Here is a 16,485-nt window from a genome sequence, read left to right as displayed (position 1 = left end):
GTGGGTGTGCTAAGGGGTTACTCCTGGCTGTCTGCTCAGAAATAGCTCCTGGCAGGCACCGGGGACCATATGGGACACCGGGATTCGAACCAACCGCCTTAGGTCCTGGATCGGCTGCTTGCAAGGCAAACAAGGGAGCAGTTTTTATCTGAAAAGAAGAGAAAGGTACATTTATAGAAAGGGCAGGTTGCATGTTGGTTAGCTCCAGAGGAATCTATAAATCACCACATGGGTCTGTTCCTGAGGCACAATCCATTGTATTTGCAAATCTAAGCAAAGATTTTTCCATTAAAGGTTCAATAAGCACTTAAGAAATTGACAAGGCAATTCCCTGCCTACAAGACTTTGCTGATTTTAATTATTTTGCATTCAGCACTTACTATTTGGAGGGCCAGTTTCATTTCTACATTTAGTAATGCAATGCACTTTGTGATTGAAGGAACTACATATTCTTCTATATTTTTCCACATCATGCTCCTATTTATATTGATAGGCATGTATTGTTTCATGTGGATATAGGTTTTCTATTATGGCATCATGTTCTAAATATCATTCTAAGGCTGTTTATCTTTTCACTTTTCAAAAAGTTCTACCAGTTAAATCTTTATGTTCCAATAAATCTGCTTGGACAAAGCATACTTCACTACCAGTCGTTTCTACTTTAGTGTGAAAAAATATTATTCCAAATGAACGTATTATTGAACAAGAAAGAAAGAGGGAATAGACTTTTCAGTAATCTCACTTTATTTCATTTCATTTGAACCTTACTGTGAATTTGGAAAGATAAAGTCTACATTGGTAAGATTCCCTTGCATTATAGGGAAGTGACTAGATTACTTCCAAGAAGTGTGTGTATGTATTATTTGAAAGTGGACAATGAGACCCTCAGTGATACTTTCCCACTTACATTGCTTCAGAGAAATATGGTCAAGAAAGATTAAATCTTATCTATTACTATGACACTAGAGGTCTCAGGCTCCGAGAAGGTTGAACTTGCAGTATGCTTTATGAGACTTTATTACACAGCCAAAGTGCCATATTCTTATTGTGAGATGGTGGAATCCTCATTCCAGGACATTAAAAATATCAGTGTGACTTGATATGAGGGTAGATCTATTATTTCCTGGTTTCTTGACATAAGTTTTCTTCTTAGGATTGATTCTTGGAAACTCAGACTCAAATTCTCCTGCTGTCTTTCCAATGATTTTTATAAGAACATACTACTTTGTGGAAAGTCCTTCACTGTTTAAAATAGAGTGGCTGCAATTAAAATGCTACTACGTAAATCAGAAAAAGAAAATGGAGAAAGGACAGAAAAGGGCAATGAATAGAAGCTCTACTTGGAGACAATATCTCTGAATTATTCAGCTCCATTAATGAAAATGAATCATTTCAATTCATTAATCAATAATGAAATGAATACTAACTAACCGACAATGATTTGAAACATTTATATTTGGCTTTTAATATTGTGTTAGAACTTCTGATTTAATATGGATGCTTCATGCTTGGGAGGGAAATAGTGAAGCATACTGGAAAATTTTGTTTCTTTGTTTCTGGGCCATGCTCAGGACTTATTCCAAGATCTTTGCTCTGGGATCACTCCTGAAGGAATTGGGGAACAATGTGTGATACTGGGGATCAAAACCAGGTGAGATGCATGCAAAACAATCACACACCCACTGTATTATATCTCCATCCCAACACTGAAAATATTATATATCTCTCATCACCACTTTACTTTATAGAACATCTCACGGAGAAAAGTGAACTAAGTCATTCTTTAGTCTAGACCAAGTTACAAGGACTGGACTGTGTTTTTAGCAAATTTGGCAATCCAGTGTAGTGGCCATCTTCTCAGTTTTCTTCCTGCCTTCCTGCCTTCCTTCCTTCCTGCCTTCCTTTCTTCCTTTCTTCCTGTCTTCCTTTCTTCCTTTCTTCCTTGCTTCCTTCCTTCCTTCCTTCCTTCCTTCCTTCCTTCCTTCCTTCCTTCCTTCCTTCCTGCCTTCCTTCCTGCCTTCCTTCCTGCCTTCCTTCCTTCCTGCTTTCTTTCTGCCTTCCTGCCTTCCTTCCTTCCTTTCTTCCTTCCTGCCTTCCTTTCTTCCTTCCTGCATTCCTTCCTTCCTCCTTCCTTTCTTTTATTTATTATTCATTGATTATAGAAATTTAATTAAGGAAATTATAGACCTGTATCTTGATGAAAAAATGATAGAGACAGGAATAAATGAAAATATATTTTATTCTCATGGATTGGAAAATTGTTGTTAAAGCATTCTCTTTTTTTGCAGGGGAGAGTGCGAACGCAGTCCCCCACTACCACAACTTATGCAGTTGAGTTTCCCACATTTGGGGTCAGCACATCCGGAGTGCAATAGATAAGCCTCGTCCTGGGGATCTCCCCTGTCAGGTAAGTATGTTCAAACATTCTTACTGGTCTCAGGAAATATTACAAACCAATGTTGTACATGGCTTTCATATATGAAGCCAACTATTTGTTTTCTGACTGCATGGCTCCTCAAGCACTGGTGGATGTAGCCTTGGTACACCTTGAGTAACATGACATGTGACTTGGTGATACTTGAATAATTCTGAATACCAGCAAGGTCATCCTGGTGGTCCTAGGATTGCTGTTCCCAAGTAACTCTGCACTGGCACCAACCCACAAGACCTGTAGTGTCAGGCCAAGAAATCACTGACCCTCTAATGATAGGAAATACCCATGAGAAGTGAACATACAATTTTCCCAAATCTACTGATTTAATGTAATCCATATAAAAATTATTACTACTTTTATTGAAATAAAACAATCATAAAACTTATATTGTATACCCCAAACTAAGCAATTTTGCATAAATATAAAGTAGTATACAGAAAACTCTAATTTCAGACTCCACTGCTACTTACAACAATATAGTTTTGGCATATAAAGAGACAAATATATTAGAACAAAGGGCCAAGAAATACACTCACACATATTTTGTCAATTAACTTATGACAAAAGAGCCAAGAATATACAATGGAAAAAGAATAGTCTTTCTAATCATTATGTTGGAAAAGCTAACATTCACATACAAAATACTGACACTGGATCACTGGATCACAATCTGATGCTATATAAACAAAAATGAATTAAGAAATTGAATTTTAGACAAAAAGTAATGATATAATTTCTTACAAGAAAATATGGAATTTATTCTATGTCTATCCCTCTCCCTCTGATTTATTTTGCTCAGCATAAGCTATATCTGCCATGTGTTAGTAAATTTCATGACTTTATTTTTCCTGACAGTTGCATACTATTCCATTGTATAGATGTACAACAGTTTCTCTAGCCACTCATTTGTTCTTGGTCACTTGAAAGAAAAATGTCTGCAACAGAGGCAGTCAGTTGCAATATAGAAGGAAAACCAGGGATATTGGTGGCAGGAAATGGGCACTGCTGAATGGTGTTGTACATTGCATGACTGAAATTTAATCATGAAAACTTTGTAACTGTCTGTTTCAGACTGATTTAATTGAATAATTTACTTATAAATAAATTAAAAATTAAAAAAGAAAATATAGAATTTATTCTTAATATTGAGGATGATTGCAATTTTGTCATAAAAAACAAAGGTCGAAAAATATACAAGTGGACTAAAAACTTAGTATGTTAAAGGAAACACCAAAATTAAAAGGAATACCAAATAAAATAAATTTTTATTGATAAATTATTTGGTAAGAGCATAATGTCTAAATCATATCAAAAACTTTTATAGCCCTATAGTAAAATAACAGTTAAGCATTAACAATATGATTGAAAAGGTGAGAATATATTAAAAGCCATTTTAAAAATTATTTTATGTCCCTAAACAGGCACACTAATTAATGCTCAACATAACTAAATATCAGGAAAATGAAAGTGAAAGCAAGCCCCAAGCTATTAACTTACTACTGACAGAATAAATGCCTATTATTCGAAAGACAAGAAGTAAATGTGATAAAGCAACATTAATAGACCTTGAGTGCTTTATGCTAAATAAAATAAGACAAAAGAAGTCAAATATCACACCACCTTAGTTTTGAGTAGAGTCTAAAAAACTCCCAAAATAAAAAAAAGTGAGTTTCTGAACATAATTAACAAACTATGTATATATGTCAGAGGTGGGGCATGGAGGTAGTGAGGTGAAATTATAAAGATAGTCAAAAGATAGAAACTTCCAGTTTCACAATAAAAGTCATTGAATTAAATATAAAGCATGGTGTCTGGTTAACAGCACTATATTCCCTATTTAAAATTTGCTAACAGAGCAAAACTTAAGAGTTATTTTGAGAAAAAATATATAGCTATGTATCCTAATTGGTGTTAACTAAACTTATGATCAATGTGCAATATATACAAATATTAAAGCCTTATATTGTACACTTGAAAGTAATAGGACATGTTAATTAAAGGTATATATGTACAAGGACCCATCTTCAATGTCCAGTTTTGCATGGCCTACTGTAGGGCATTGGCTCTGGTGGCCCAACTTAGTCTGAGCAATTCTCTATTCCTAGGCACTAAGAGTAAACAGTATGTCCTATCTTCCAGGGATCATTAGAAGTTATCCCAGAGCAATGCTTGGGGGTCCTAAAAGAAAAACAAAAACCCAGTGTAGACTGGGGATAGTGCTTACTAAGTCAGCTACTAAGGTACTACTAAGTAAGTAGACCATTTACATTGTATGTTTGAGATCCTTGGTTTGAGCTCTAACACTAAAAACCAAAAAAGTAAAAAAAAAAAAAGATCAAAGGTTGTGTTTATCTTTGTCCTTAATGAAATCTATGACTGGTTGTCAATGTCCAGTTGTGTGTCCATGCCCCTGAGCAGTGTTAAAGGCATTGATCTGTAAGCTTTTCTCCTCATGTTATTCTGAGACTCAGTTGCACAGTGATATTGCATATAGTGAAGGCAGGATGATGATAGTCACCTCAATGCAACTGGAGTCTTGGTTCTGAACTCTGTTAGCTTCCTTAAGGGAGAAACCAGTACTCAAGAGCAGATGCTGGCAGAATAAAAACATTGCAGAATGTTCAATCATCATGACATTCCCAGTACAGATCACATCGTGCCTGCTGTGAAAGGGACACATTCTGCTGTCCCTTTCTCAGCAGGAGTATGCAGGGTACTTCTAGTACTCACACCTCTCCTTAGTGCCCACCATTCTGTGTGAATAGACAGAATGCTACTACTTCCTACTACAAGTAAATTAGAATCTTTTGTTTTTATATGTTTTATTAAAGAACACATATCACACAGTTGACATAGTTGACCATATACCTTTGTTTCTAGGTAAATTAGAGTAAATTTATTAAAATAAAAGAATAGAAAAAAAGGAAAAGGAAAAGAAAAAAGAAAGAAAAAATAAATACAGCAATAAGTGAATCTGTGAAAATCTGTGAAAATTATATCTTCAATGAGGCCATTAAATCATTGGCAGAAGGTTTAGTCTTATTGCTAACTGACCATTATTTCATTTTGTTCTGAACATCAAGTGACTTCAGTTACACATTGGTATCTAAATTGGTGTGTTCCTATGGGAATAACATTAAACAAATGAAGGTCCAGAAATTTGAAGCACTGTGACTTTTTGTGGGTCATGTTTTTAGCTGCTAGGTTTCCCTGAGAAGAGTGGGGGTGAGGGAAGGGTACTCTCACTTGTTCCAAAAAAAGTCCTGATGATATCAATCAAAATACTGGCATACCTGGAGTTTGGTTAGATTGATGTTTGCAGAGAATCTTAGAGGAATGGTAAAGCAGGGCCATAGGCAATGTGGTGATTATGGGTGATGATGCAACAGGCAAGGCTTTGGCAGGGCGGGGCTTGGCCTTCCCTCTTCTCCCAAGATTACTAGCTTTCAGCTATGTGACCAGTGTATGCATAATTCACTGTTTGGTTTGAATCTTTTTCTAGAACAAAATTAATCTATGGAGATGCTCTAGTACCGACATGGTGACTGCATTTGTAGGTGTGGTTATAGCTGCCAGGGCTTCTAAAAATACATGAAGAGGGAAGAGGATGATTGACTCTTCTTAAGGACCATTTAAAATTTTCCAGTCAGACTTAACTGATTTCAAGGATCTGAATTTATGTTGCTCCCCACTTTGTCCTTTTCTTATTTCTTTCCACTCTTACAGCTTCTTGTAGTTTTCTTACAAATAAATTCTTACAAATAGAGATTGATTTTGGTGCCACAACACATCTCATAAAATTTTTTAATACTGGGCATCTGAGGCAAATCCATGCAGACTATGAATCCACTCTAACATTTCAGGCATTCAACAAAAGAAAAGTACTTAGTTTAATGACCTTGATGAAATAGATAAAATAAAGTCTGAGTTGTATTGTGGTGTCTCAACTTCAAGGCTCATACAAATTGATTGAATCAACTAAATCTTTTCTGTCTCGTTCTCATGTGAACTGCAATCAAAATAATCAACTAAAAGTTTTCAAGAAGGAAGTAAATATATGCGAGGATCACTCAGTAGCAAAGGCGCCTGCTTTGTGAGCAGATGGGCCTGTGATTAATCCCTATGCTCTCTAAATGTGTAGTGCACAGTCCTGTCTCTTCTTCCATTTAGCAATCTTTTCTGCTACAAAAGAGGGTGCAATCTCTGGCACATCACCGTCAGGTGAGTGTGAGTACTAAAGTGTGTGACTCTTGGGAACATTGCCATGAAAAAAATGTGTCAACAACATAGCTGGGTGTGTGAACCCTGGTGAATGCATATGTGAGTACCACAAATTCAGTGTGTGTAAATCCAATGAGCATTGCAAGCAACACGTGCTAGAGATAAAAAAAATTGACACTCTTCTCCCTGTTAAACATCTCACCAAGTGTGTATGTCACTCCAAGTGTACACAGAAAACAATAAAGAGAAAAGAGGATAAAGGGTAGGGAACATTTACATAGCAAACAACAAAAAGAAAGAAGAAAAGCATTATTAATAATTGACTTGGAAATCACTCTTCTCCAGGCACTTTATATTACTGAATAATAAATATCCATATCCATATTTGTATTAGACGAAATTCATAAGCAGGCATCAGAAAAATCTAAAAGATTTCATACAGGACAAACTGTTGAATATTAAGATTATAAAGCTTGTGAGTCTATTCTCTCAGGAAAATCTTGATTGTATTGTCTATTAATGGTTTCTAAAATCCTGGGCTACACTTTGTATATAATTATATACATTGGTCAAAACATTATTAGTCTCAAAAACTACATTATTTTCTCTCTCTCTCTCTCTTTTTTTTTTGTGAGACCACTTCCGCTATGCTCACAGGTTACTTCTGACTTTGTGTTCAAAAATTACTCCTGTCATGCTAGACGGACTATATGGGATGCTGGGGTCAGCTGCATTCAAGGCAAATATCCTTCCTGCTGTGCTCTCGCTCCAGCCTTAATTTATTTGAGCTTTCTTTTGACATTACACCTGTGTACTACTCAAAATCCCAAATGTTCTGAATAAACTAAAATAACGAAGCAAATGCGTGCATGAAATAACATTTTCTTATTAAAATGGAACAGAATTAGTAATAAATGCCATTTAATTATCTAAGTATTAATTAAGTTAAACCTATAATTTTTGAAGCTCTTACTTTTCAAACATTTAACTTCTTTGAGAAACCAATAGACATATTTGAATATTAAAACTAAATTTTATCTTTGTGACTAGGTGAGGAGTATATGTTGTAACATAGCTCTATTTTATTCTAAAAATTAGTACAATCATTCAGTCAAATAACTTCTATCCAGAGAAGTTGCTGCTTAAGGAAAGAAATATTCCATCATAAAAGGCCAGATAGATAGAGCAGTGAATAAAGCTTGCCTTGTGTGTGGCCAACTTAGATTTGACCTTGTCTCCCCATATTTTTACAAAATAAGCTAGCAGCAATTATAAATACATATATAATTATATGACATATATATTTAATTAAGGGGCTATAGTCAATGGCCTCAAACACCCTAACCAACTGTTCAAATCAAATGTTCTATGTAATGTGATATATATAGTATATATATTCCATTAGGGTTTTTGCATGTATTAGTGTGTGCATTCTTGTCCTGAATGGGAAAAGAGCTATGATCTAGAGAATTATAGTGACTCCACCAATTATTCTCTCTTCAATTTTCCATATTCAATTACTTTTCAGTTTCATTCCTTGGTGGACATATTCACCACTTTTAATTTTATTTCTATCAGACCTCATCCTTTCATTGGAATATTCTATAACAACTTCTACTGTTATGTTCCTGTAATTAGAACAAGATGAAAGATTGAAGTAACTTTATTTTAATATCATGTGCCTGATAAGATGGGTGAGATTATGGGGTAATAACTATAAATGCATTTCTCATTGGAATGTTTATAATATAAATTAATAATTTTTCTTCATAACTCTTTGAACATGTTGCTCCTGAACATGAACCCAAATGTGGATTTCAAAAGTTTGCAGGCTGTTAGGAATAGAACATACTTAGTCATTAATTCCTAGTTTGTTTATGACAGAAGACAAAAACTACTGGGCTTTGTCAGGGATGTGAAAATTTGACATCTGTTCTCTTACATTTAATTTTAGGGAGTTGCACATTCCACTGGAAACAAGTAGGTCAAGAAAAGGAAATAAAACTGTTTTGAAGTTAATATCTCATGCATATGGGAAATTCACAGAAAAGAAGTGAAAATTTGAAGCTGCAGCTATAATTGGGAGTATGTGGTATTTATCTACTAACATTTTAGTATCAAGAGGTGAATCATGGAGAAAGCACTAGACAAAAGAAAAGGAGTTTTGCTTCTAGGAATAAATTGTAAGAAATTGGGGCCCGGGGAGATTGCAAGCAGCCTATCTAGGACCAAAGGTGGTTGGTTCAAATCCCGGTGTCCCATATGGTCCCCTGTGCCTGCCAGGAACTATTTCTGAGCAGACAGCCAGGAGTAACCCTGAGCATCGCCGGGTGTGGCCCAAAAACAAAACAAAACAAAACAAAACAAAAAAAATTGTAAGAAATTGACTGGAAATAGAAATATAAAGGAAACTGTTGGAATAAATTAGTAAGGTAATTTGGTGTGATTTGTTTATCCAAATTTATATAGTCCCACCCTATCTCTTTTTTTTATTTAACCAACTTTATTACATACATGATTGTATTTGGGTTTCAGTCATGTAGAGAACACCACCCATCCCCAGTGCAACATTCTCATTACCAATGTCCCAAATCTCCCTCCTTCTCACCCAACCCCCGCCTGTACTCTAAACAGGCTGTCTATTTCCCTCATAAATTCTCATTATTAGGATAGTTCAAAATGTAGATATTTATCTAACTAAACTCACCCCTGTTTGCGGTGAGCTGTAACTTCCAGCTCTTTTCTCTTTTGTGTCTGAAAATTATTGCAAGAATGTCTTTCATTTTCTTAAAACCCATAGATGAGTGAGACCATTCTGCATCTTTCTCTCTCTCTCTGACTTATTTCACTCAGCATAATAGATTCCATGTACAGCCATGTATAGGAAAATTTCATGACTTCATCACTCCTGAAAGCTGCAAAATGAGAGCCTCTAGAAGGATTCCGCCCATTTTCGGGGTATTAGACTCTTACCCCAGTTTATTTATTTTCTCTTTTTCAGGCAAAACCAAACAACTTGAACTAGCTAGCCCTGCCCCCACGTAGAGGGGGAAATAAGGGAGGCATCAAGACCAAACTGATGCAAGACTATTAAGTAGTAGGTTAGATACAGAGGGGACCACATATTCTAGCCGCCCTGGGGGTGAGGGAAGAGGAAATGGGAGGTAGGACAAAAACGGAGGTGTAGGGAGGACAATTTGGGGATGGGAATCTCCTCTGATTTTATGTAAATATGTACCTAAAATATTATTGTCAACAATATGTAAGCCACTATGATCAAAATAAAAATTATATTTTAAAAAATATTCCATTGTGTATATGTACCACACTTTCTTTAGCCATTCATCTGTTGAAGGGTATCTTGGCTGTTTCCAGAGTCTTGCTCTGGTAAATAGTGCTGAAATGAATATAGGTGTAAGGAAGGGATTTTTGAATTGCATTTTTGTGTTTCTAGGGTATAGTCCTAGGAGTGGTATAGCTGGGTCATATGGGAGCTTGATTTCCAGTTTTTGGAGGAATCTCCATATTGCTTTCCATAAAGGTTGAACTAGACGGTATTCCCACAAGCAGTGAATAAGAGTTCCTTTCTAAATCAAGGTGTTTAAATAAAAAAAAAAAAAAAGAGTTCCTTTCTCTCCACATCCCCGCCAACACTGCTTGTTCTCATTCTTTGTGATGTGTGCCAATTTCTGGGGGTGTGAGGTGGTACCTCATAGTTGTTTTGATTTACATCTCCCTGATTATTAGTGATGTGGAGCATTTTTTCATGTGTCATATGTATTTCTTCTTTGTCAAAGTGCCTGTCCATTTCTTCTCCCCATTTTTTGATGGGATTAGATGTTTTTTTCTTGTAAATTTCTGTCAGTACCTTGCATATTTTGGAAATTAGCCCCTTGTCGGATAGGTATTGGGTGAATAGTTTCTCCCACTCAGTGGGGGGCTCTTGTATCCTGGGCGCTATTTCTTTTGAGGTACAGAAGCTTCTTAGTTTAATATATTCCCATCTGTTAATTTCTGCTTTCACTTGCTTGGGGAGTGCAGTTTCCTCCTTGAAGATGCCTGTAGTCTCAATGTCCTGGAGTGTTTTACCTATGTGTTGTTCTATATATCTTATGGTTTCAGGTCCGATTTCGAGGTCATTCATCCATTTGGATTTAACCTTTGTACATGATGTTAGCTGGGGGTCTAAGTTCAATTTTTTGCAAGTGGCTAGCCAGTTGTGCCAACACCACTTGTTGAAGAGGCTTTCCCTGCTCCATTTAGGATTTCTTGCTCCTTTATCAAAAATTAGGTGATTGTAGGTCTGGGGAACATTCTCTGAGTATTCAAGCCTATTCCACTGATCTGAGGGCCTGTCTTTATTCCACTACCATGCTGCTTTGATAACTATTGCTTTGTAGTACAGTTTAAAGTTGGGGAAAGTAATTCCTCCCATATTCTTTTTCCCAATGATTGCTTTAGCTATTCTAGGGTGTTTATTGTTCCAAACGAATTTCAAAAGTGCCTGATCCACTTCTTTGAAGAATGTCATGGGTATCTTTAGAGGGATCACATTAAATCTGTATAATGCTTTGGGGAGTATTGCCAATTTAATCATGTTAATCCTGCCAATCCATGAGCAGGGTACGTGCTTCCATTTCCATGTGTCCTCTCTTATTTCTTGCAGCAGAGTTTTATAGTTTTCTTTGTATAGGTCCTTCACATTTTTAGTCAAGTTGATTCCAAGATATTTGAGTTTGTGTGGCACTATTGTGAATGGGGTTATTTTCTTAATGTCCATTTCTTCCTTATTACTATTGGTGTATAGAAAGGCCATTGATTTTTGTGTGTTAATTTTGTAGCCTGCCACCTTGCTATATGAGTCTATTGTTTCTAGAAGCTTTTTGATAGAGTATTTAGGGTTTTCTAAGTAGAGTATCATGTCATCTGCAAACAGTGAGAGTTGACTTCTTCCTTTCCTATCTGGATTCCCTTGATATCTTTTTCTTGCCTAATCGCTATAGCAAGTACTTCCAGTGCTATGTTGAATAGGAATGGTGAGAGAGGACAGCCTTATCCTGTGCCAGAATTTAGAGGAAAGGCTTTCAGTTTTTCTCCATTGAGGACAATATTTGCCTCTGGCTTGTGGTAGATGGCCTTAACTATATTGAGAAAGGTTCCTTCCCTTCCCATCTTGCTGAGAGTTTTGATCAAGAATGGGTGTTGGACCTTATCAAATCCTTCCCTGCATCTATTGATATGATCATGTGGTTTTTATTTTTCTTGTTGTTGATGTTGTGTATTATGTTGATAGATTTACGGATGTTAAACCATCCTTGCATTCCTGGGATGAAACCTACTTGATCGTAGTGGATGATCTTCTTAATGAGGCACTGAATACTATTTTCCAGGATTTTGTTGAGGATCTTTGCATCTGTATTCATCAGCGATATTGGTCTCTAATTTTCTTTTTTGGTAGCATCTTTGTCTGGCTTAGGTATCAAGGTGATGTTGGCTTCATAAAAGCTATTTGGAAGTTTTCCTGTTTTTTTGATGTCATGGAAGAGTCTTGCCAGGATTGGTAGTAGTTCCTCTTGAAAGGTTTGAAAGAATTCATTAGTAAATCCATCTGGGCCTGGGCTTTTGTTTTTGGGCAGACATTTGATTACTGTCTTAATTCCCTCAATAGTGATGGTTGTGTTTACATATGCTACATCCTCTTCATCAACTGTGGAAGATTATAAGAGTCCAAGAATTTATCCATTTCTTCCAGGTTTTCATTTTTAGTGGCATAGAGTTTCTCAAAGTAGTTTCTGATTACCCTTTGAATCTCTACTATATCAGCAGTGATCTCTCCTTTTTCATTCCTAATACGAGTTATCAAGTTTCTCTCTCTTTTTTTCTTTGTTAGGTTTGCCAGTGGTCTATCAATCTTGTTTATTTTTTTCAAAGAACCAACTTCTGCTTTCATTGATATTTTGGATTGTTTTTCGAGTTTCCACTTCATTGATTTCTGCTTCAGCTTTGTTATTTCCTTCTGCCTCCCTATTTTTGGGTCCTTTGTTGAGCACTTTCTAATTCTATGAGCTGCATCATTAAGCTATTCAGGTAAGCCCCTTCTTCTTTCCTGATGTGTGCTTGCAAAGCTATAAACTTTCCTTTCAGTACTGCTTTTTCTGTGTCCCATAGGTTCTGATAGTTTGTGTCTCCATTGTCATTTGTTTTCAGGAAGGTTTTGATTTCCTCTTTGATTTCATCTCAGACCCACTGGTTATTCAGGCTGTTTAACTTCCAGATATTAAAGTTTTTTTTTCTGTGTTCCTTTGTAGTTCACATTTAATTTCAGGGCCTTTTGGTCAGCAATGGTTGCCTGAAAAATTTCTATCCTCTTGATATTATGGAGGTATGTCTTATATGCTAGCATGTAGTCTATCCTGGAGAATGTCCCATGTACATTAGAGAAGAATGTGTGTCCAGGCTTCTGGGGGTGGAGTGTCCTCTCTATATCTGCTAGATCTCTTTCTTCCATTTCTCTCCTCAGGTCTAGTATATTCTTGTTGGTTTTCAGTCTGGTTGACCTGTCAAGTGTTGACAATGCCATGTTGAGGTCTCCCACAATGATTGTGTTGTTATTGATATTATTTTTCAGATTTGTCAACAATTGTATTAAATATTTTGCTGGCCCCTCATTCGGTGCATATATGTTTAGGAGCGTGATTTCTTCCTGCTGTACATACCCTTTGATTAATACAAAATGTCCATCTTTGTCCCTTACAACTTTCCTAAGTATAAAGAGTGCATCATCTGATATTAGTATGGCCACTCCAGCTTTTTTAAGGGTGTGGTTTGCTTGGATGATTTTCCTCCAGCCTTTTGAGTCTATGTTTGTTCTGACTATTCAGGTGCATTTCTTGTAGGCAGCAGAAGGTTGGATTGAGTTTTTTGATCGATTTAGCCACTCTGTGTCTCTTAACTGGTGCATTTAGTCCATTGACATTGAGAGAAAGAATTGTCCTAGGAGTTAGTGCCATCTTTATATCAAAGTTTTGTGTGTCTGTTGGTCAGTTTTGTCTTAAAGTAGGCTGTTCCGTTTTTCTTTTAAGAATGGTTTTGAGTCTGTAAAGTTTCTGAGCTGTTGTTTGTCTGTGAAACCATATATTTTTCCTTTAAACCTGAAAGTGAGTTTTGCTGGATGCAGTATTCTAGGCAAAGCATTTATTTCATTGAGTTTTGTCACTATGTCCCACCACTGCCTTCTGGCCTTTAGTGTTTCTGGTGACAGGTCTGCAGTAAATCTCGAGGATGTTCCCTTGAATGTAATTTCTCTTTTCGATCTTGCTGCTTTCAGAATTCTGTCTCTAACTGTGGGATTCATCATTGTGACTAGGATGTGTCTTGGGGTATTTTTTCTGGGGTCTCTTAGTTGGTACTCTTCGGGCATGCAGGATTTGATCGCATGTATTCTTTAGCTGGTAGTTTCTCTTTAATGATGTTCTTGAATGTTGATTCTTCCTGGAGATTTTCTTACTGGGTTTCTGGGACTCCACTGATTATTAAGTTGTTTCTGTTGAGCTTATCATAGACTTCTTTTTTTTTTTTTTTTTGGTTTTTGGGCCACACCCGTTTGACGCTCAGGTGTTACTCCTGGCTATGTGGTCAGAAATCGCCCCTGGCTTGGGGGGACCATATGGGACGCCGGGGGATCGAACCGCGGTCCTTCCTTGGCTAGCGCTTGCAAGGCAGACACCTTACCTCCAGCGCCACCTACCCGGCCCCAGACTTCTATTTTCATCTGTTTCCATTCTTTGAGTAATTTTTCATTGTTTGATCATTTGCTTTGAGGCTTTTTTCCAATTTCTTCTGCTGTATGAAATTGTTATTCATCTCATCTTCCAGTGTACTAATTCTATTCTCCACTGCTGTTATCCCATGGGAAAGCTCAACCATGTTTTTCTTCAATTCATCTACTGAGTTTTTCAGACCTGTTATTTGACCTGAAATTTCAGTTTGGAGTTTTCTGATTTCTATTTTTATATTCTCTTGATTCTTATTAGTGTTCTCTTCTATACTTTCTTTGAGTTCTTTGAACATCTTCCATATTGCGATTCTAAACTCCTTATATGAGGGACTGACTAGTTGGTTAGTTATGTTCAAGTCATCAGAGTTGCCATCATCATTCTCTATGTCTGGCGCTGGCCTGCGTTTTTTCCCCATTGTCACACTTGTATTGTGGGTTTTTCTACGTGTTGTGTTTGTATTCATTGGCTAAATGATGTGCACGGCCGCAAAGCGGAGCTACCGTGCTCCTCTGGCTCCTCCCTTTCTGGGCGTGCCGACTACCTCCAAGGAAGGCTCCAGGGAAGGCATGCTGTCTGCAGATGAGCCACACACAGAGGATGAGATCAGGCCGAAAATGCAGCACAGCACAGAAGAGAGGTAGATAGGGGTGCTGGCATCTGAGATCCAGCAGAGTTCAGTGGCTCCTTCCTTTCTGGGCTTGCCGACTCACCTCCACAGAAGGCTCCAGGGAAGGTGGGCCATCCACAGATGAGCCACACACAGGATAAAATCAGGCCAAAAATGCAGCACAACACAGAAGAGAGACAGATAGGGATGCTGGCATCTGAAATCCAGCAGAGTTCCGTCCCACCCTATCTCTATTGATATAAGTCAATCTTTTCTTGCTTGTATTGAATATCAGCTTCTTCCAAGGGAAGTTTATTCCCTGCTTTGAGGCAAATTATGGACAGGCAGAGAGCTTTTCTTTCCCTGTTGCCTTTAGTTCATTATCATTTGGCATAATTTGAAATATATGAGCTGTATATATATTTTAGGTATATGTTTTTGAGATATGTGTTTTGAGATCCTATGGGATCTTATTTTTTTGGGGGGGGGCACACCCATTTGATGCTCAGGGGTTACTCCTGGCTAAGTGCTCAGAAATTGCCCCTGGCTTGGGGAGAACTATATGGGATGCCTGGGGATCGAACCGCGGTCCTTCCTTGGCTAGCGCTTGCAAGGCAGGCACCTTACCTCTAGCGCCACCTCGCCAGCCCCCTTATTTTTTTTTGAAGTAGTGTAGCATAAGCCCTCTAAGAAGATGCCTGTTAGTTCTATTGATTTTTTAAATAATAATATCATTATTTAAATACTGTGATTACAAACATGATCATAGTTGGGTTTCAGTCATAAACTCTCCCTTCTTCATTGCAACCTTCCCATCACCTTCCTTCACCCACCCCCGCCTGTATTCGAGACAGGCTTTTTACATCCTTCACTCACTGACTTTGTTCTGAAAGTTCTCAGTGTAGTTATTTTTCTAACTGCACTCACCACTCTTTGTGGTCAGCTTCAGTTAAATCTAATATCAAAACTGACAATCAGCCTTTGCTGTCCTAGCTAACAAATCAGCTAAGCTTACAGACTCTAAATGCCCCAATTTCTAGAATTTATTCCTAAAGTTCCTAGTCACTCTCTTCCAGAAATAGACTCAAATTATTTTATATACATCTCAGTCACTTCTCCTGATTGGGTCAGAACATTTTATAAGCAACTTCCTCTCAAAAAAAGAATTGGTGTTGGTCTCCTGTTGATTCACTCCCCAATTTAAAATTCTTTCCTTCAACTTGTCAATCCTGAAAATAAAAAAACAGGAACCTCCAAAAGTTGAGTGATATGTCCACAGTGACCTAGATAGACAGAACAACTGATTGTAGGACTATAACCATAATTCAGATATATCACTTAGTAGACTTACAACTACAAAATAAAGAAATTTCCTAACTAGTGAGGGGATCATTAGTTCTTACGAGAAGCACCTCCAACCTGCACCAGGTATGACTAAATCAATG

General features: G+C 37.1%; 1 pseudogene; it reads right to left on the bottom strand.

Annotated features, from left to right (window-relative positions):
- Window positions 1–2,285: 2,285 nt before the first annotated feature.
- LOC126012747 (uncharacterized) lies at window positions 2,286–2,415 on the bottom strand (annotated as a pseudogene).
- Between the last annotated feature and the right edge of the window lie 14,070 nt (window positions 2,416–16,485).

This window comes from Suncus etruscus, chromosome 6 (assembly GCF_024139225.1).
Source record: "Suncus etruscus isolate mSunEtr1 chromosome 6, mSunEtr1.pri.cur, whole genome shotgun sequence".
In the NCBI taxonomy this organism is placed as follows: domain Eukaryota; kingdom Metazoa; phylum Chordata; class Mammalia; order Eulipotyphla; family Soricidae; genus Suncus; species Suncus etruscus.
Note: the sequence above shows the minus strand (reverse complement) of the source record. Positions and strands in the feature narration are given on the sequence as shown.